This window comes from Hippopotamus amphibius, chromosome 5, assembly GCF_030028045.1.
Source record: "Hippopotamus amphibius kiboko isolate mHipAmp2 chromosome 5, mHipAmp2.hap2, whole genome shotgun sequence".
In the NCBI taxonomy this organism is placed as follows: Eukaryota; Metazoa; Chordata; class Mammalia; order Artiodactyla; family Hippopotamidae; genus Hippopotamus; species Hippopotamus amphibius.
This window is the reverse complement of record NC_080190.1, coordinates 46,502,371-46,524,040: the sequence shown is the minus strand read 5'-3', so window position 1 is coordinate 46,524,040 and position 21,670 is coordinate 46,502,371.

The window sequence follows — 21,670 nt, the reverse complement described above, 5'->3', positions numbered from 1 at the left end:
GAAAGTAAAGGATGGGAATATATTTATATCATGTGGAAGTTAACAAAAAAAGAAGATTGGAAAATCTGTATAAATATCAGAAAATATCATAGTAGATATTAAGGAGAAAAGTATTACTAGAGATGAAAGGAGACACTGAAAAATGACAAAATATTCAAATGCTTTCTGCACCCGCCCTCCGAGTCATCTCCAGCTAAGGTGAAGTTATTAAGCTTTGAAACCTAATTACAGCATGGAGCTCTCCAAAGGACAACCTTCCCCATTTCTAAAAAATAGCAATTTCACAATAACAGCAAATATCCAGATGGTATTCACATTTCTCTGAATACTCAAAATTATTTTCAATAGTTGGCTTTCAGATAGAAACCAAAAAAAAAGAAAAATCCACAATTTGGCTATGATATCTGTCTTTAACATAGTTTTCTTTTTCTTCTTTCAATTTATTTGTTAAAGATACAGAATTGTTTGCCCTACAGAAGTCCCTCATTCTAGATTTCACTGATTAAATTGCTGTGGTGCTGTTTAACATATTCTTCTGCCCTGTATTTCCTATAAAACTTTGTTTAAATTTGGAGGTTTATATGAATCAGCTTAAAATTTTTGTCAAGAATACTTTATAGGTGATTATGTGAATTACACCAAAAGAACCGTATGACCTGGTTGGTATCTGTGATAATTAGCAGTATTCATGATCTTTGCTAAGATCCATTATTTTATTAGGAATCTGTAAAATGGTGATATTCTAAAAAATATTTGTTTTGTTCCAACTGCAAAAATACCTTGCCTGTCTATGGAGCACTAATCAGAATGTGCCAAAGTGTTATTTTCCTAAAAAGAATGCCCTGTTATGGCCCCTCCTTAATTTATTGAGCACTTAATATGTGACTGGCTCTCTACTAGACTATAAAGACACAGCAAGGAGCATGAGAGACGAGATCAGTGCTCCATGATCCTCATACTAGATGGAGGAAAAAAGACAATGAGCTGGTAAATAAATAATCAAAGTAATTTCAGAGTATCATAAGCAGAGTGAAAGAAACTAACTAGGTGCAGTGATAGTGATCTGAAGAAGAGTAATCTTTAAATAAGGTGGTCCAGTTCCCCCACCATCTTCTCTGACCATGTACTAATCCCCAAAAGCCCATATGCAAGACTACAGGTACAGAATGAAAGATATGGTCTTAGGACAGAGAAAAGTCATATAAAAAATGAAATGGTTAGTTCAGGTATGGATAAAAGGGGGAAGAGAAAGTTTTTCCTGATATTTATCATCAGAGCATTTGCTTTTAAATTCATCTTTTTGAAACTCCTGAATACTGATTTTTAAAAACTGAAATGTACAGAAGTGATGGTTTGATCTATCACAATCTCTCCATCTTAGTTATTAGAGAAACGTACTTGAAATAACTGAGAATAAGCTTTTTAAAATCAAGTTTATTTTTTTCTCTATGAACAAATCTTGAGACCAAACCCCAAAGGAGGAAATCTTGTCTTCCTTTTCACCCTGCTTCCTCAGAGTCAACCCCACTCACTTCAAGATTCCATTCTTAGAAGATGGGAGGGGGAAAAGAGGCAAAGTGGGAAGATTACTGGGACTTGAGATGGAGATTGTGTCCTCTACTTGAAAAGTGATGGGAAAACTTCCATCTCATATGGTTTTACTTCATGATCCATCAGTAATGTTGATGGAGGATACTCCTCTTTTCATGCTCAGAAGATAGAATTCTTCAGTTATCAGGTTAAAGACTAAAATTTTCTCTTTGAGTTCATATAGGGAAGACATTAGGTGAGGGCATAGATTTTGGTGTCATATCAAAATGTGGTTCAAATTCCTTCTGTACCACTGTAACCTGCATGACCCAGAGAAGTTACTTAATCCCCCAAGCCTCAGTTTCATCATGTATAAAATGGGGGAACACTTTGTTATGCTTAATTTTATGTGTCACCTTGACTGAACCCAAATAGCTGGTAGAACATTATTTCTGGGTGTGTCTAAGATATCTCCTGAAGACACTTAGCATTTGAATCAATAGACAGAAGTATCTCACCAATGTGAGCTGAGGGCCTGAATAGAACAAAAGGAGGGAGGAAGGGTGAATTCACTCTCTCTGCTTGGGCTGAGACATACATCATTTCCTGCCCAAGGATATGATGCTTCTGGTTCTTGGGCTTTCAGATTCAGACTGGCCTTACACTACTGGCCCTCCCTTCTCAGGCCTTCAGACCCTAGTGGATTACACCCCCAGCTTTCCTAGTTCTCCAATTTGCAGATAGCAGATCATGGGACTGCTCAGCCTCCATAACTGTGTGAGCCAAAGTCTATAATAAAGCTCCTTTTATACATCTATCTATATATCCTACTGGTTCTCTTTTTCTGGAGAATGCTAATACACACTTAAATCTCATACTTGGGTTTCTTGTGAGGATTACATGAAAAACAGCACAGTGCTTGACACATAATAAATACTTAGAAGAAACATTCAGAATCTGGGGGATATTACTTTTTAAATCCCAGGACTACAAAGGCCACACTCACTCTCCTGAAAAGGAAGTATCATTCACTACATGGAACTTCTGGACAACACTTACCAGAATCCCAAAGTAGTAGTAGGGCTATAGCCTCACCTGTCTGGGGCAGAAATACTTCCAACTAAAAAGACCATATGAAGGGGTTTTATCCAGCCTTCTTTACCTAATTATATAAATCATAATGTGACATGTTCATCTTTAAAAATTATTTTCACTCAAAACAGTAATTTCATTAGAAGTATCTAAGATTCATATACGACAAAATGGTGTGTGGAGGGGGCCCAGAAAGGCCTAGGGACTCTGTTTTCTCTTCCTTACCAAAGAACAAAATGCTGATAGATTCTTATTTTACTAATACTAAAGTTTTCCTGCAATATATTGTATTGACAAGTGTTAAAACTCAGCTTGTTTTTCTTCCTCCTTGTTGTAGTTTAAAATAATTTGTTAGTCACCTGAACAAGTCCTCAAATTCACACGGAAATCTCACATCAGCAGAAGGAGCCAAAGATATGCCTCAGCTGCTTCAGTGCCATCAAGTTTCCACTGAAAAGGAAACAGAGTTCAAAGATGGAGAGAAAACATTCATGTGTTTCAGCACAGGTGATGCCTGTCGGAGAGGTGAGAAGTATTTGCTGCTTCAGTGAGTCAGATAAAAATTTACCAGCCTTGACAGAGGAGAACAGGCTTTGAAAAATATTTGCTTAAATAAACCGTGTCCCTCGCATGGCTGCTAGTGGCTTTCTCTTCAGATGACACCCCTCTTAGGTGCAAAGTTCAGCATCTGCATTTAGTCCAATTATCAGACCTTGGTAGAGAGATTATATAACTGCCCTCTGTGTGTAAGAAAATTTGGTTTACTCCACACTAGCCTGCCAACCCTTTAAGAGCTAAGGCAATATAAATTTATAAAGTGCAGAGCTTGTGGCTTACAGGTGACATATGTGAATTTAATTATATCAGATGAAGAGAAAACTTTTCATAAATACACATACCTAAGAGGTATGTCAGAGAGTGGGCATTACTATCCTAATTTGCATAATGGCTTTGAGTACAGGGACGCAACATTGCCCAAGTTTGTGTAATATAAGAGAATGCATGGGATGCAATTGTTTTCTCAGTCTGCACGCTTCTGATATTCACTCTGTATCATATAACCTGAAAGGCTCAAAGTCTCATTTTCAGGTGTAGCCTAGATTCTAACAGAAAGTAAATTACAAATCAATGAATTTAACCAATTGATTTTTTTCTGAGACAGAGAACACTACTGACACATATTGCAGAGATTTGGTATAATTATTTTTTATAACAATTTTGGAATATGCATGGGGATTTTAGTTCATTGTTAACACCTCTGGTTTTTCCCAAACAGTAAGTTCCAAACTGCCAAGGATAGAAACTGGAATTTTATTTGCACTTAAGTACTTGGTCAGATGATTTTAACCCAGGACCTCAGTCATAACTTCCTTTATCTTGCACACAAGCACAGGTGTACATTTTGTAGCACAAACACCCTTCAGTTACTCTTCCAGTTAGTCTTGAACCCAGTCCTGAGACATAGCCCTGTGCCCCTCATTCAAGACCTACCACTCTGGACATACCAAGATACCAGGAAAACAACCAATACAAAGCCCAATTTTAAAGTTAACTTTTATCTTTGTTCCCTTTAACCTGTGTACTACTAATACCTTCTCTTAATATCTCTTAAGAGTTAAATGCCTGCAAATTCCCCTTTGGCTATCAAAATTGTGCTCAGTGTTAGTGCCTTGGGCTTCCCTATCTTCTAATGTCATATTGATACCTCACAGGATCCTGTGAAGCTCCTGGGCACATAGGCTTCATTCAGCCTCCATGACACTCCCTGAGTTCCAGTAAGCAGGTTCAAATAGTTGTTAATTAGGGAAGGGAGGGGGTGAGGAGACAAGGGAGGAACAGTCAAAAGAAACAACAGTGCAGCCTTGGGACAAGGTCCTGGTTTCCCCTCAAGGGATACACATAATGATATCTTTGAGCTGTTTTGCAGTTACTGAAACCCCCATCAGGTGGGAGAAATTAACAGTATGCTGCCCACAAGCATGTATAACCCAGACCAGTTGGAACCAGAAGGTTGATGATGCTGACTCCCACTTACCTCACCACCAACCCGTCAGAAGAATGTCCATAAGCTGATCACACCCTCTTTGAAACATTACTATAAAACTTCTCACTAGCCTCTCCAAGTTGGGACACACAGTTTGAAGGTATTATTAGCCTGTTGTGGCCCCCTTTGTCTGGCAAAACAATAAAGCTGTTCTTTCCTACTTCATCCAAAATTCTGTCTCCAAGAATTAATTAGTGATGGGATACAGAGGCCAGATTCAGCTTCAATATGCTCCACAGTTACATCTCTTTTCCCCTTTTCCACAACACTCCCCACTCTCTCATCATATGGACCTAAAATCAATGTTAGGAAAGAAATCTGATTGGATTAAAGCACCTGAGTAAAAATTTCTGATGTGATACCTCCCCTTACCCAATCCTCATATCTTCCCAAACAAATGTATATTTTAACTCTAATGATTTCAACATTACAGAAGTCAAGGCAAAAGATATTTGGGAAGAGATTTCTTTAAAAAGAAGTCTTGGTTTAATGATTTGCAAACGTTTTCTCTTTCTTTTGCTCTAGAACATTTTCTTCAAACAAAACTTATACAGAATCCCAATGTATAAAACATTAAAAACAAACAAACAGAACTTCTTGTTGAAGTAGTGGCAGGAGGGCTTAAAGAACAGCCCTATTATTTGCTCTTTCACGCAGAATAGCCCTAGACACACATCCTCAGAATATTTAATGGTTGCTTTCAGAATCAACTTTGAAAATGACCTAAGCATCATTCTAAAGTGTCTCAGCTTTCTCTGAGCCTTAGGAAGGAGAAAGAGATCTCTAGCTACTTTCTTCCATAAGACAAACTTACAAATACAGTTACACCATTCTCATCCACTGCATGTCCTAACTACAGACTAGTCTTCTCATAGAAGAAGGAATCACAGAAAAACCACTACTAACACCCTTTTCCTTCCACCACAAGACTTTTTTCTAAAATTTGATGCCTGGAGGTGCCCAATTTAATCACTGACCTACTACATAAAAAGGTCAGCAATCAGAGAAGAAAATGAAATAAAAGGAATCCAAATTGGAAAAGAAGTAAAATTGTCGCTCTTTGCAGATGACATGATATTATATATAGAAAACACTAAAGAAGCTACCAGAAAACTGCTAGCACTAATGGATGCATTTAGTAAAGTAGCAGGATATGAAATTAATGTGCAGAAATCTCTTGCATTCCTATACACTAACAATGAAAGAGCAGAAAGAGAAATTAAGGAAACAATCCCATTTACCACTGCAACTAAAAGAATCAAATACCTAGGAAGAAACCTGCCTGAAGAGGCAAAACACCTGTATGCAGAAAACTAAAAGACACTGATGAAAGTAATCAAAGACCATACAAGCAGATGGAGAGATATACCATGTTCTTGGATTGGAAGAATCAACACTGTGAAAATGACTATACTACCCAAAGCAATTTACAGATTCAACACAATCCCTATCAAATTACCAATAGCATTTTTCACAGAACTAGAACAAGAAATTTTATGTTTTGTATGGACATGCAAAAGACCCCAAATAGCCAAAACAATCATGAGAAGGAAAGATGGAGCTGGGAGAATCAGGCTCCCTGACTTCAAACTATACTACAAGGCCACAGGGATCAAGACAGTATGGTACTGGCACAAAAACAGAAAGGAAGATCAATGGAAAAGAATAGAGAGCCCAGAGATAAACCCATGCACATATGGGCACCTTATCTTTGACAAAGGAGGCAAGAATATACAATGGAAAAAAGATAACCTCTTCAATAAGTGGTGCTGGGAAAATTGGACAGCTACATGTAAAAGAATGAAACTAGAACACTTCCTAACACCATACACAAACATAAACTCAAAATGGATTAAAGACCTACATGGAAAGCCAGGCACTATAAAACTCCTAGAGGAAAACATAGGCAGAACACTCATACATCAAAGCAAGATCCTTTTTGACCCACCTCCTAGAATCATGGAAATAAAATCAAGAATAAACAAATGGGACCTCATGAAACTTAAAAGCTTTTGCACAGCGAAAGAAACTATAAACAAGACTAGAAGGCAGCCCTCAGAATGGGAGAAAATAGTTGCCAACGAATCAATGGACAAAGGATTAATCTCCAAAATATACAAGCAGCTCATGCAGCTTCATACCAAAAACGCAAATAACCCAATCCACAAATGGGCAGAAGACCTAAATAGACATTTCTTCAAAGAAGACACGTAGATGGCTAACAAACAAATGAAAAGATGCTCAACATCACTCATCATTAGAGAAATGCAAGTCAAAGCCACAATGAGGTATCACCTCACTCTGTTTAGAATGGCCATCATCACAAAATCTGGAAACAATAAATGCTGGAGAGGGTCCAGAGCAAAGGGAACCCTCCTGCACTGTTGGTGGGAATATAAATTGGTATAGCCACTATGGAAAACAGTATGGAGGTTCCTTAAAAAACTAAAAATGGAACTACCATATGACCGAGTAATCCCACTACTGGGTATATACCCAGCGAAAACCCTAATCCAAAGAAACATGTACCATATAATGTTCCCTGCAGCACTATTCACAATAGCCAGGACGTGGAAGCAACCTAAATGCCCATCAACAGAAGAATGAATAAAGAAGATGTGGCACATATATACAATGAAATATTACTCAGCCATAAAAAGAAATGAAATTGAATTATTGGTAGTGAGGTGGATGGACCTAGAGACTGTGACAGAGTGAAGTAAGCCAGAAAGAGCAAAACAAATACCATATGCTGACTCATATATATGAAATCTAAAAACAAATGGTACTGATGAACCCAGTGACAGGGCAAGAATAAACATGCAGATGTAGAGAATGGACTTGAGGACACTGGGTAGGCGGGGGAGGGGGTGAAGGGGAAGCTGCGACAAAGCGAGAGAGTAGCATTGATGTATGTACACTACCAAATGTAAGATAGGTAGCTAGTGGGAAGCTGCCGCATAGCATAAGGAGATCAACTTGATGCTGGGCGATGACTTAGAGAGCTGGGATAGGGAGGGTGGGAGAGAGTCTTGGGAGGGAAGGCATATGGGGTTATATGTATAAATACAGCTGATTCACTCTGCTGTACAGGAAAAAAAAACTGGCACAACAGTGTAAAGAAATTGTATTCCAATACAGAGTTTTAAAAAAATATCAACAAACAATAAATGCTGGAGAGGGTGCAGAGAAAAGGAAACCCTCCTGCACTGTTGGTGGGAATGTAAACTGATACAGCCACTATGGAAAACAATATGGAGCTTCCTTAAAAAACTAAGAATAGAACTACCATATGACCCAGCAATCCCACTGCTAGGCATTTACCCTGAGAAAACCATAATTCAAAAAGAAACATGCACCACAATGTTCACTGCAGCACTATTTACAATAGCCAGGACACAGAAGCAACCTAAATGCCCATCAACAGATGAATGGATAAAGAAGATGTGGCACATATATGGTATATCTTTTGTAGCTGTCTCACAGTTCTTGGATCATCTTGTTTACTCAGTCTTTTTCCTGGTTGCTTTTTAGTTTTGGAGGTTCCTATTGATTTATCCTTAAGAGCAGACATTCTTTCCTCAGCCAAGTCCAATCTACTAATGAGCCCAAAGGCATTTTTCGTTTCTATTAGTGTTTTTATCTCTGGCACATCTTTTTGGTTCTTTCTTAGTATTTTCATGTGTCTGCTTGCATTGCCAGTCTGTTTTTGCATGCTACTTTATCCATTAGAGCCCTTAGCACATTAATCATAGTTGTTTTAAATTCCCAGTCTGATTATTTCAACATTCCTGCCACATTTGAGTCTGGTTCTAATGCTTGCTCTGTCTCTTCAAACTGTGCTTTTTGTATTTTAGCATATCTTATAAATTTTTTATTGATATCAAGACATGATGTACTAGGTAAAAGGGAATTCTATAAATAAGCCTATAGTTATGTGGTGTTGAGGTGTGTGGGAGGTGAACTATAGTTCTATGACTAAGACTCAGTTGTTTAGTAAGCCTGTACCTCCTGGTAGTTAACTTCACACATGCTTCTCAGCCCCTGGTCCACCACCCTTAGGAGGGGCAGAATGGCTAGAGTCAGCTGGATAGGCTATTTCTCTTCCCTCAGGTTACTTATGCCCGGATTAAACCCAGCAGGTTAGGCTTTGGTTAAATAGTTTCTCCTGAAAGCAGGCCTTGTTAAGAACAGATGCTCCAGGTTATTTCAAAATAATTCCTTTTCGCCTCTCCCTACCATACCTATAAACAGAGTTTTCTCTGATATTCAATGTGAGAACCTAGTAGACCTTTAATAAAAAAAAAAAAAAAAACTCGCAAAAATGTGAGGCTCTCCCAAAACTGGGCCCCCCTGGAGATTTTATCTCAGACTTGCCCTCACTGAGCCTCCAGCAATTTGCCCATTACCCGTCAGGTTTTCCTACCCTGGCACTGGTTCCTGCAGAGCTTTCTGCTCTGGTGGGCTGTGATTATCTGTATTCACCTGTCAGTCTCCCAAATTTGGGGGTCAGTGGTTTGCCCTATGACTCCACTTCTTTTAAGGATCTAGGTAGATTTGCTGACTTTTCAGTTTGTTCAGCTTTTTACTTGTTAGGACAGAGTAGTGACTTTCAAGCTCCTCACATGCAGAACCAGAGACCAGAAAGCTCCTCCTCGCATCTTTGCTGAACCTTGAACATGAGGCCTTCACTAACCACACAATGCCCACCCCTTACTCAGGCTGTCCCTATCCCCCTCTGAAAAGGGATTCTCTAGCTATAGCCTTCTCTGATGACCACCATCAGACCTGCTGGGAGCAGGATAATTTCTCACTTTTCTTTCCATATATAATTATTTGCCATGTGGCCAAAAAATGATTGTCTATACAGAAACATAGCCATGGGTCATCACCAGTCTCTCTCTTTTATTTTATTTTTAACAAAGGGAAGCTTTGACTCAAAAGAACATAATGTAATAGAGATTTTGTCCCTGGATCCCAGTAAAAGTAGACATTAGTGGTTAATATACTCTTATGATTCACCTGGGCCTTGACAACAGAGTAAAGAAAGCCAGAGTCTCTCAGAACAACAGTGGGGACCCAATGACTCCAAGCATAGAGCAGAGACCTTCACAGTCTCAATGTGAAGAAAACTTTCATATTTCTCAATAAAAAGTAACTTTAAAAACTAATGTTTCACAGGGACCTCTACTCAATATTCTATAATAACCTAAATGGGAAAAGAATTTGAAAAATAGATATATGTATAGGTAAAACTGAATCACTTTGCTGTACACCTGAAACTAACACAACTTTATACATTGACTTACTCCAATACAAAATAAAAATTAAAATGCCTGTCCTTGGAAGAGAGATTATAACTTATAATTATTATTGAATATTATTTATTCACAATAATTTATAACATTATAATTTATAATATTTATAATTTATAATAATTAAAATTATTACTTTAATTATTATTATGAAGTTAATAACAGTAAAGCACTAGCAGGCCTGGAGCTCCAACTAGAGGAAGTATTAAAAAGGCAACTTAAGGGAAGGGCATTTTCCTGCCTTATTGGATGAACATACGAACCCACCTTCCTCACCTCACCTCCACTTTCTTCCCACCCCCAGTGCCTGTGAAATGTAGGGCCAGACGGCATGGATAGTGGGTGCATTTTAAGTCTGTGTAGCCCAGAATTGGAGAACTGTCTGGGCAAGGAGGGAAGGATCCTTCCAGAGCAGTTTTCTCACTGTGGAGAACTGGAGTTGCACACTGAGGAGAGTGAACAGGAACCTACTTAGGAGGCATGTGCAACCTGAGGGCAACAGAGCTGGGTCAGGAGGGAGGGCAGTGCCCTGGAGAAGGTATTCCTGGCTCCGAAGGGAAGACCCAGTTTGCTGGGCCTTTAACTGGAAATTGTTATAATGTAATGTCTTTCTGGAACTGCCTCGATCTTCAGAAAAAAAGTATGTAAGTACAACAAAAATACATTTTAGTCAAATGCTGAATGGTACAGTATTTAAATCAAACTTCAACCAAGCAAAGACTGAAGCTGAATATCTTTACCACAGAATAACTTCTGAGACAACGGTAGAGTTGACCCTTGAACAACATGGGGACTGGGGTACCGACCCTTTGTACAGTCAAAATTTCATGTATAATTTCCCCAAAATTTAATGAATAACCTGTGGACTGGAAGTCTTACTGATGACATAAACAGTTGATTAACACATATTCTGTATGTTACATGTATTGTGCACTGTATTCTTACAATAAGGTAAGCTAGAGAAAATAAAATGTTAAGAAAATCATAAGAAAAAATACATTTACAGTATTGTAAGTTTACATCACCTGTTTACAAGATGAATCATTTGTCAGTACTCATCAATATATCAATATTGTCTTATATGATACAAAACAATACAGATGTTATACATATTGCTAATGCTGGACATCAAAAATGAAAAGATAAATGTGGATTTCTTTTTCACATTATTTACAGGTATAACAATTCATGCATTGATAACAAAGCAGCAGCAATATGACTGCTTTGTGATAGGCTAGTGTAATCAATATGATTACTTCACAGCAGCCTAGCCTACACACAAATAAATGAATCATTATAAAAATTTGATGGCATTTAGTATCATAATCATATTCACAACAGTACTGAAAACATTGTTACATTGTTTAAAACAACACCTGTAATGATAGGCTGATATGCAGTTTCTCCAATTATGAAAGAGGGGAGCATCCTGTGTAGTAATGTAGCTCTTTGAAAGCAAAGTTATAAAGCAGTAAAGAAAGCTAACACCATTTCATATTAAATATCATTCGCCTTATGCCTATGTAAGGATAGACTATCCACTGCAATACAAGTCTTGCACATCATGTTCTACACAATGAATACTTAAGTGATGCTGATAATGATAACATAAAACATCTTATACAATTCTTGCCACACAGTTATTAAATTTTCATACAAAGACAGATGTATTGACTGTATGCATAATTATTTATGATTCATTAGGTGGAAGTGGATCATCATAAAAGTTTTTATCATCTTCACGTTGAGTAGGCTGAGAAGGAGGAGGCAGAGAAGGGAAGGGTTGTTCTTGCTGTCTCAGGGGTGGCAGAGGCAGAAGAGATGGAGAAGGTGGAAAGGGAGATAGGAGAGGCAGGCACACTCTGTGAAACTCTATAGAAACACATTCATACTGTATTTTACTGACTTTGTTGCTTTTTCATGTCTCTAAAAATGTTTTCATATGGTACCAATCCTTCTTCCACCATTTCCTTCAGTTTCAGTGTCTGTATCATAAAAAAGTCTATGTCATAAAAGAAGTCAAAAGCAGTCTCGAATAATCAGAACCCTTCTGCCAGATTGCCTGTCAATTTGTTTTCTGGCACTGTTTCTTCTACGTCTTCTTCATCATCTAGCACTGGTTTGGAAGCACTCATCTTCACCAAGCAGTCCTCTGTCAATTCCTCTGGTGCAGTGCCTATTAGCTCTTGAATTTATCCAAGATCCATATCTTAAAATTTTTCACACCTCCCCCTCCCACCCCCCGCCCCTTTTGCCATATCCACAATCTCTTTCATGATTTCCTTGATTGGCTCTGTTGTGAATCCTGTGAAGTCATGCACAACCTCTGGACAAAGTTTTTATTTGTTTGTTTTTGTTTGTTTGTTTTTCCAGCAGTCTTGATAACGTGTTTGGGACTCCATAACTTTCACAGCTTTTTCCATAACAATGGCATCTTCAATGATTTAATCCTTACAGACTTTCATGAGGTCCTGCCTATTGGGGTTCTCTTCCATAGCATTGACAATCCTTTCTATAGAATACTATGTCTAACAAGCCTTAAAGTTTCTTATGAACCCCTGACCTAGAGGCTGAATTAGAGACACTGTGTTTGGGGGACAGTAGATCACTTCAATTCAGTGGTGAACTCCCGGGGTTCTAGGTGGCCAGGGGGCAATGTCCAATATAAAAAAAAACAAAACCAAAACAAAACTTTAAAAGGCAGTCCCTTACTGGCATGGTACTTTCCGACTTCAGGAACAAAGCATGGATGGAACCAATTCAGAAAAAAAGGGTTCTCGTTGTCCCGGCTTTCTTCCACAATCAAAAGATTAGCAGCTGGTGTTTATTTTCCCTTCAAGGCTCAGGGGTTAGCAGCTTTATATATAAGGGCAGTCCTGATCATAAACCCAACTGCATTGGCATGAAATAGTAGAGTTAGCCTATCCCTTCCTGCTTTAAGTCCTGGTGCTTGCTTCTCTTCCTTACTAATAAATGTCCTTTGTGGCATTTTTTCTTCCAGTATAGGGTACTTTCACCTGCATTAAAAACCTGTTCAGGCAGATATTCTTTCTCAATGATTTTCTTAATGGCATCTGGGAACTTGTCTGCTGCCTCTTGGTCAGCAGAAGCTGCTTCTCCTGCTATCTTGACATTTTTTAAGCCAAACCTCTTTCTAAAATTATCAAACCACCCTTTGCCTGCATTAAATTCTCCAGCTTTAGACCCTTTACCTTCTTTTGCTTTAAGTTGCCATATAATGACTTCACTTTTTCTTGAATCATATTAGAGTCAATAGGTATGCCTTTCTTATAGCATTCCTACAACCCACGTAAAAGCCAAGCTGCATTTTCAATAGAAAATAGAAAAAAAAAATGTTTCACAAAAAGTGTAAGGTTTTTGCATCTGCAACCATAGTGCAGCAACAGGTTCATGAATTTACTTTTTTTTTTTTTTTAACACAATGGTCCTTACATTGGATTAATTTTTCTTGAAATTGTGGACAGCTGCAGCTATAGATCTCAATCTGTGGTTCATATCAAGCAATTCAACTTGTAATGTCATGACCTTTCTCTGCTTCTTGGGAGCACTTTTAAGCATCATTATTGGCACTTTGTATGGGTCTCACAGTATTAGTCAAGGTTTATGGTATTGCACTAAACATGATGAAAAATACGTGAGAACTGCAAGAGGTCACTTTTTACTGTGACACACAATTTATCTGAGAGACAAGAGACAATGTTCATGCAGTGAAGATCACCACCACATGACATTTTAAGTGAATACTTGCAATACTTGAGCTCACCACAGTAGCGACAGGAGGTGGCCACAAAATTACAGTAGTACCACATGTACTAGAGTAAATTTTATGCAGTTATAATGTAATACTTCATCTTTACATTTGTTTACACTTCTCAATTGCAAATGACGCCATGTATAGTCTGTGTGTGTGTAAATTTTAATAAATTTTAACTTTTTACAACTTGTGTGTATTTTATGGTAGTAAATGAGAATAAACCAGTATCTACATGTATTTTATGTACTCATAACTTTTTATTAATTTTTTTGATATTTCTGGGCTGCATAGTTCACCTGAGTTTTTTCAAATTGTCACAAAATTCCAAAATATTTTCCATTATATTTATTTTTAAAAAGTCAGTATATAAGTGGACCCACACAAGAAACCCCTGTTATTCAAGGATCAACTGTATATACCTTAATTTATATCCAAAATTGTGAAATAATATTTGACTATTTGCTATACCATACTATTACCATTATAATACAATTGACTGTTTTAAAATATAATGGTCAGATTTTAGAATTTTAGCACTAAAGAGAAAGGAAAAAGCCTCAGCACAATCATTAGCTAATTGCTTCTGCAGCCCCTACATTGCATATTTGTAATGCTAAGTCAATGCTCACTTCCAACCACGGTCAGTGGAGTGAGTAAAATCTATCAGTTCTGCCTCTGTTGTTTCCTGTTGATGCTGCTGCTGTAAGTTCTTAAATTCTTTTCCTCTAATATCTCCTCTTCACCTCCTGAACCAAATGTTGATGGTGACTATGCTGATTAATTTTGTGTATCAACTTGATGGGGCCATGAGGGACCTAGATATTTGGTCAAGATTATTCTGGATGTTTCTGTGAGAATGTTTTAGGATAAGATTAATATTTAAATTGGAAGTCTGAGTAATACAGATTGTCCTCCCTAGGGCGGGTGGGCCTCAACCAGTTGAAGGCCCGAATAGAATAAAAAGGTTCAACATCCCCCAAGTAACACCAAATTCCTTTTACCTGACTGCCTGAAAACTGGGACATCAACTTTCTTCCTGCCTGTGGATTTGAACCGAAACACTGGCTGTTCCTGGGTCTCAAGCCTGCCAGTCTCTGAGCAGGAACAACACCATCGCTTCTCCTGGTTCTCAGCTCTTCAGGCTTGGACCGGAACCAAATCATCAGCTCTCCTGGGTCTCCAGCTTGCTGATTTACCCTGCAGTCCTTGGGACTTGCCCACCTCCATTATCACAAGTCAATTCTTTATAATAAATCCATATATATGATATTTATAGGAGGGATATATAGAGATAGAGACACAGATATAGAGAGATACAGATCTCCTGGGGTTCTGTTTCTAGAGGACTGTAATACAGTGATATTACAATTTTATTGATGTAGTGCTCAAAGGTTTGTGCACTGCTTGCAGAAAATGTGAACTATTTCCAGAAGCAAATGTAAGACTGCAACTTATTTTTATTTGTAGGCCCTTAATGTTTCACACAAACAATTGAGAAACATTTGTCCTTAAACCCCAATCAGAAATATGTGGCAATGGAGATATAAATTTGAGTTTCAAGATAATAAAACTGTCTCCAAATTTCCACCTGCAATTCAGCTGTCATTGCACATATACCCATTTTACCAGTTTTCCTGGAGTAGACCAGTAGGAGGATCAAGCAAGCATTATGTAACAAATACCTGCCTTCACAAGAAATTTCAGCAAGTTCTGGTAAAATAAACTATTGTTTTCTAAGGCCAGTATTGATTGTTCATAAGTCTATCCTGGTATTAGTAAACCAATTAGTTCATAGCCATACAAGTAAAGTTAACTGCAAAGTACAATATTAAAGCTATTTGTCTCAAACAATTTTTTTACATGGAATTACAGTTATTATTTCAAATTATTTGAATATCATAAGGCTGTTCTGATATTTCTTGCATTTCATGCAGTTTGTCCACGGCTGAAGAATAATGATAAAAGAGGCCCATTATCTCTCTAGCTATGACCAGTAATTCTGGAGTATGTTTGAAGCTGTGTCTTCTTCCTGAACACCCAGCTGAAAAGTGTGCACAAACATGAGAGGCTCCCTGTATCCTTCACAGCCCTCACCCTGCACATGTACCATCAGTAACATTTCTATGATGTTCAAATACATATGCAGTTACTCAGTTTCCCCAAAGCCAAGCCATACAGATCTGTGCAGATACTGAGACAAGACTAAAGCCAAGATTTAGTGCATCCCAAAAGTCAGACTGGGAGACTAAAGCAAATAGGAGGCAAACATATAAGAAAGGCTGGCCCACCCTATCTCCTGGATCTGGCAAAGAACAGCCACTTGCCTAAAGCAGTAAGTAATGACTCAGATCTCTGGGTGGTGATCAGCACTACTAGAGGTGAACCACAGCTAATGCCCAATGACAGTGCACCATGAGGACATTCCAAGGACTACACGGGCAAGAAAGAATCCACGACAAACCTTCTGGTGATATCTACAGGTTAAAGGACAGTTTACTTTAATGAGAGAAGGGCCAATAAATGAGTTACAGATCAGATTATCTTATTTTCTAGGTGACTGACATATGTGTTTCTATACACTCCTAATGGACATATATCACAACCTGGCAATAAAAGATGAGGATACTGATGGTACTATCAAGACTTTTTTAAAAATCTCTTTTAAATTTTGGTTTATAAATGAAAACAAACTCAACTTGATTAATTGAAAAATAAAAATAGGAGTTAAAATCGCTACTTGTCTTAATTATGTAGAAAAATGGCCTCTAAAAGTAAAATATCCCTTTACTGAAGAAAGATGAGCATTTCCTGTGATGAAGAGTTTGCTCCCTTGTTTAATTTGGTTGTGACCACAAGTAATCTGGAATCAAACTTAAGGCAGATAAATGATGAATCACTGAGTTTTTTTTTATCCAATTGGACCATTTAGATAAGAAAAAAGGGCTTATCTTTTTTAAATGCTGCACTCATTTCCGACATTTTGATTCACTGATTTTGGGAAGTAAGACATTGATATGGTTTTATGAGCTTTGTAATAAGACTTTATACAAAAATGTTATAATATGTATTTGCTTTACTGTGAGAACATAAGTCAGAATTACCATTCCTTTCTACATTCCAAGTTTTCTGGGTTATTTTCTTTGAAAGGCCATAATTCTACCTGGCTACTGACCAAATAGATCACTGATTCTATCAGAATCAACAGCTGAAGTTGAGTGTGAGTAAATTTGTCTCCTGGGTCATCCCCAAATTCTCAGCTATTAATATGTTTATTGAATTTTGCTTATTACTCAAATATATGCTCAATGGAGAAAGTTTAGAAAACATGGATATATACATAGGAAAAAACAGGCATAAAATAAACATGATAAATTCTACCAAAGATAACAGTGAAAAAAACAGGTTTATAAACCTACATTGATGAATCACCAAAACATTTTGTTATGCAGAAGCTAGACGCAAAAAAGTACATATAGTGTGATTCCATTTTTATGAAGTTCAAATAAGTAAAAAGCATCTATTGTGATAAGAATAATCATAGTGGCTGCATGTGGGGATATTGACTGGAAGAAGGAACAGGGGAACTTTCTGAAGTAATGAAAATGGAAATATTCAATATTTTTATAAGATGTGAGCTATGGTTCTATGCATTTGTAAATCTTATCAAACTTCATACTTTAGATCTGTGCAATTCACTACATGTGAATTATATGTTAATTAAAAACATGATGCTGTTATGGATTTTCCAGGAGGGCTAAATGATTTGTATCATTTTACTTTGTTGTCATGTTATTGATAAACTTTTTAAAAAGCTTACCTTAAAACTATATGTAGAAAAGCTTTATCAAAATAATGTCAATGTTTGTTTTAAAAGTGAACTTTAGGACCACTAGCCATTTCTTTGGAAGCTGGACACAACAGTGTTATTAGAAGAGCTTTAAACAGTCCCACCATCAGCCTGTCTAAACAAGCTATCTTGGAGTTATTTGAATCTAGCAGAATAACTATTTATTGCCTTATTATAATTAGGGCATGTGAGCCAATATGAATGAGCCAGATTCACAGAGTCTACTGCCATTTAAATATTTGCTAAATCTTAATTTAATTTCTAGCAGTATTAGTATCGATCCTTAACATATTGATTAACCATTTATAAAGTTCTTTCACATTTGTTATCTTATTTAGTGCTCTTAACAACTCAGTAGGGTAGATACTTTTAACTCCATTGAATTGACCTGACATGAAAATGGGCAATCCATGAGGTTAAAGGATTCTTCCAATAAAAGGTATAGCTAGCAAGTATCAGAGTCAAGATTTAAAAAGAGATCTTGTTTCCATGCTTCATTCAACACACCAGATCTGAGTAGTGGATGAAAACAAAGTTATTTCTTGACAAATTCATAAAGGCAAGAAGAGAAATGAGAAACTCTGCTGCTGTAGCATTAACATAGTTGCCATGTCTTAAATCACAGACTAACAAAATATTTGAAAAAACTTATAGATGACTTTAAGAAAAAGTCTATACAAAATAAAATTATTTAAGCCTCAAAAAAAGATAACACTGAGTTTTCTAATTTCTTTACTTATTCAAACAAAATTCTTATAAAAATTATTTTATTGTATGACTGTTTTTCCTGTCTTGCTAGTTTAAATTAGCTATATATGATATACTCATTTCCACTGCATTAACTATTCATTTACAAAAGCATTTTAAGAACTATACAGCATTCTACTGTATGGGTATGCTATAAAAATATTTAACCGTGGAATTATATATTTGTAATTTGATGATGGATATGTTTTTAAAAAAAGTACAATGATAATTAAAATTGCATCTTTGAGACATATGATCATTTCACTTCTAATTTATGAAAGCCATAAAATTGGTAGAGATTTTAAGTTACCCAAAGTCCATTCTCCCCTTCTTCCTGGAAACCAGGAAGTTGGGGACTATTTACATTCCTAAATTCCCCTTACTTTTTTTTTAAATTAATTAATTATTTTATTGGCTGTGTTGGGTCATTTTTGCTGTGTGCAGGCTTTCTTTTTAGTTGCGGTGAGTGGGGGCTCCTCATTTCAGTGGCTTCTCTTGTGGAGCACGGGCTCTAGGCGTGTGGGCTTCAGTAGTTGCAGCACATGGGCTCAGTAGTTGTGGCTCACGGGCTCTAGAGCACAGGCTCAGTAGTTGTGGTGCACGGGCTTAGTTGCTCCGTGGCATGTGGGATCTTCCTGGGGCAGGGATCGAACCCATGTCCCCTGCATTGGCAGGTGGATTCTCAACCACTGCGCCACCTGGCAAGCCCGCACCCCCCCCCCCTTTACTTCTAAATGTGAAATGTAACCAGACCTTGACTTTAAAACATTGTACATGTGCTTTCCTGCATTCATCTCTTCCCAACCAGATTCCATCCCACAAGTATTAACTGAAACCAAGAATTCACAGCAACGCAGCTTTAATTGAACAGATGATGACATACACTAGAATAGCTCACTGACTTGAAAGGAACCTGATTCCCTGAATGACTGAGTTGAAGACAAGCTCCCCATACCATTCCAGGATGAGTGTGAGGGAAAGAAAATAACGTACAGTGGCCCTTGGTATCCGCAGATTTCGCACCCTCGGATTCAACCAACCGCAGATTATGTAATATTTGCATGTTCACAATCTGTGGTTTATTGAATACGTGGATAAGGAATCACGGATACTGAGGTCTGATTACGAGACTTGAGCATTCCACAGATTTCGGTATATTGAGGTACAACTACCTGTTCTTTAATAGTAACTTTTTATTGGCTCTCTTTGTTACAGTAGCAGTTACACTTAATTCACCTTCTACTTGTACAGTGGTGGTTTATCTATCGTAAACAGTAATCCCAATTTAGCTTGGTCTGTAATTCATTGCATGTTGGAACTTCCTAAAGTCTTTAGATCTATGTGATTCAGAAGCAACTCAATCATAATTTCCATTTCTGAATCTCCGGCAATAATATGGAATATGCAACATTCCTTTTGCCACAAATAAGGAAGGTTATTAATGTTATCTGCTTCCACTAGAGTTTACTGACATTTGATGAAACAAAGCAATACCCACCCTCATCTCAAGAAGCAGCTCACTAGCTCTGTCACTGATATCAAGTTGCTATTCATATAATAACTGTATACGTGCTCACAGAAACCCTGGAAATCAAGTTCAGGGCCTTCTTTTCACAAATACACAAAGGGGTGTCCAGAGAGGTTAGGAAGCTTGTCAACGGCACACAGATGTAGATGCCATCAAAGTACCAGAGTTAGAACTCAGATCCTGATCTAAGAGTATGTTCCACTGCTCTAAAATACACAAGCATAAAGAAAAGTTATTTTCCAAATATTCTGACTTTGAATATCCAGCCATATTTCCTTTTCCCCCAACATTACCCTTCTTTAAAGCCAACTATACTATACAGCCCAGTGCACACAGTCCAATCTGTTCTTCCAGGCTGAATGATAACTATTCATTCATTGATCAATTATGACACAACCTCCATGAATTTGGCACTAGTGAGTCAGGTACAATTCTTAGGGAAACATCATCTGGAAAGCAAGAAATTATAATACAACATTCTGAGTGTTAAGAGCCATGCAGGATGGGGGAAATACAAAATGTTTATGGTTTTATATAATGACAAACCCTAACCCAGTCTTGAAGGTCATGGAAGGCCTCCTGAACGGGGTGCCATGAAGTTGATTCCTAACAACATATAGATGACAGAAAAGAGGGAAGGCTGGAAGCAACACATGTAATGGAACTCTAGACAAATCCCAGTTTAACAGCTGGGCCCAACTCCTTCAAATCCATTACCTTCTTACCCTTCCCATATTCTCTTTCTCATATTGCAATTTCTGTTCCAAGTGGTGCGGCAACAATAGTCATAACCATGAAAAAAATGTAAAGCCCCTATGACACCACAGACAAATTTAAATTAAAATTGTCGTAAATAACTTCATTTTACTGCCAATTTACAATTTGTCTTTACCATCACATTCATAATCTCTGGAAAACTGAAATACACGATGCTAAAAATACTCAGGTTTTTCACACATGAAGGATCATGATTTTGAAACTTTTCTCTGTGGTTCCTTAAAAGATTGATGAAGCCTGTAATCATTCCTTGGGATGGAGGTCAGTGGGCCTGCAGTGGCATCTCTGGTTCATGTAATCATCTGCTTCTCCAGTCTCTAGAGTTAAACAAGGAACGTGCCCAATTGATAGCACAGCTGCAAATTATCTCTCATACCCCTGGCCTTCCCCTAAAGCCTTAGTTACAGATGTGGAAGTTTGTTGCATTTTATTACATGTTTCAATAACCATGAAAATGATTTATGCTCCATGTTTGATAATAAAATAATAGATTTTAATATCTGTTAAAACATTACCAATAAACTTTTCCAACGGTTTAAGTAAGGAAATATGAAAGATGCAGTTCATATGAACCAAACGTTCCCAGTTTTGTGAGAAACAGTATGCTTAAAGAGCAGAATATTTAAAAGATTCTTAAGAATTAAAGCCTCCATCTTACAAATAGCAAAAGGCAATAATGGTGCTGTTTTCATCACTATTGTAAAGTGAAAGCTGTGTTCTATTGTTCTCAACAGAAAGTGAATGTTCTCCAATGGGTTCTGCTATCCTCTTTTCTGCCTCCAATTGATTGACTGTCACATGGTTTAAAAAAATTAGTAGTTACACAGATTTAAGCATAGAAAGTTGGAAAAACAGCAGTAAGCCACCACCTTCACACTCAGTGTTCTTATATAATGCCATATAATATTTATATAAAACAAAGTTCCGAGTTCAAACATTAACAAAATGTTTCTTCTATAAGATAAATTTATTCCCTCAACTCCACCTCACCTTGCTAAGTCTCTCAATTTTTTCT